Genomic DNA, 1,801 nt, shown 5'->3' on the forward strand with positions numbered 1-1,801 from the left:
GTCAAAGAACAAAGTCAAAGTATTTTTCTAGCACTGTTATTTTTTGAATCATATATACCGTTGTTTGTTTTCAGTGGTAGAGAACTACTGTTGGCAAAATAATTTAACTATTAGAGCACCTCTACTGCTGGGTCACGTTCCATGGCATCCTGATTCTCTTAGAGTCATGAATAAAAATGTGAAAATTTTCTTTCTATCACCAAACAAAACTTCATTATTCCACTCAATAGATCAAGGAATTATTTCAACTTCTAAAGCCTATCTATACCCTAAGATGGGTTTTCAGACAGGCTATTCTCACAACAACTAGGTATCATACAATTTCCTCAGCTGAACTTTGAATGAAACGTGACATAAAGAATGCATTTAATTCATGACAGCATACAGGAAAAAAGGGAGAGCGTGTAATATGTATGAAGTATGGCAGAAACGCTTACTGCACTCCGCAAATAACATTGCAGGATTCCAATCTAACAGAAATGGAGTTAATAGAAGAAATATCTGATTGTGGGAATGTCAGCTGCCACCATTTAAGAACCCTAGATATGCAGTCAGAGAAACTTCGTAAAGGTGACTTGTCAATGTAAATAAAGAAACTGGCTATGACAAAAAGGATAAAGATGTCCCAAAGGAAGTGACATTATTAAAGGAATTATCAAAGACATTTCACAACACCAAAAGTGCAAAGGATAAAATATGGGAAGCTGATCCAAACCTAGAAAGAAATAGGACAATTTGCCAAGGCACAGAGAAGAGTCTTGTGCATTACCTTAAGTTATTTGATAAGAAGAAAGCAAGCACTGTTCAAACTATTCTTGATAAGTCTTTTACAAAGAAATAAAACACTTTAATTTTCACTTAAATTACCATGTATTGAATACATATGAGTTTACTATTTTTTAATTCCCTATCCATTTCTAACCTATTTTAGGAGAATTTTTAATATTTTGGCAAAAATTTTAAAAGTACTGGAACAATTATATTTTTCTCACTGATTTTTAAGATTGATTTGGCTTCAATTTAAAGTCATTAGCTGCATTAGCCCTAACATGAGAGTCAGCCTGTCCTTTGAAACTCTGAAGCCAGGTATTTACTTCTCCTTTGTAGCTATAAACGTTCTAGATGGTATCTTCTTCCAATGTAAGGCTGCTTCATCTACACTGAAAACCTGTTGCTTAGTGTAGCCACCCTCATTAATTATCTTAGCCAGATCTTCTGGAAAACCTGCTATCAGTTCTACATCAGCACTTGCTGCTTCACTTTGCGCTTTTATGTTACATGGATGGCTTCTTTCTTTAAATCTCATGAACCAACCTCCTTTAGTTTCTAACTTTACTTCTGCAGCTTCTTCACCTCTGTTAGCCTTTACAGAATTGGCGAGCATTAGGGCCTTGCTTTGGATTAGGCTTTGGCTTAAGGGAATGTTGTGGCTGGTTTGATCTTCTATCCGGGCCATGAAAACTTTCTCCATATCAGAAATAAGACCGTTTTGCTTTCCTGTCATCAGTGTGTTCACTGGAGTAGCACTTTTAATTTTCAAGAACTTTGCCTTTATATTCCCAGCTTGACTAATTGTTTGATGCAAGAGGCCTAGCTTTGGGCTCATATTGACTTTTTTTTGTTTTGTTTTGGTTGAGCCATCCTGCCCCGTCGTTGGCATCTCATCAGCAGCTCAGTTGGGGCTGGGAATCGAACTGGTGACCCTGTTGCTCAGAGCTCGCACTCTTGAGCGAGCTCTTAACCAACTGAGCCACTCAGCCAGCCCTTCATATTGACTTTTGATATGTCTTCCTCATTAAAC

The sequence above is a fragment of the Hipposideros armiger genome, unplaced genomic scaffold, assembly GCF_001890085.2.
Source record: "Hipposideros armiger isolate ML-2016 unplaced genomic scaffold, ASM189008v1 scaffold_326, whole genome shotgun sequence".
Lineage (NCBI taxonomy): Eukaryota > Metazoa > Chordata > Mammalia > Chiroptera > Hipposideridae > Hipposideros > Hipposideros armiger.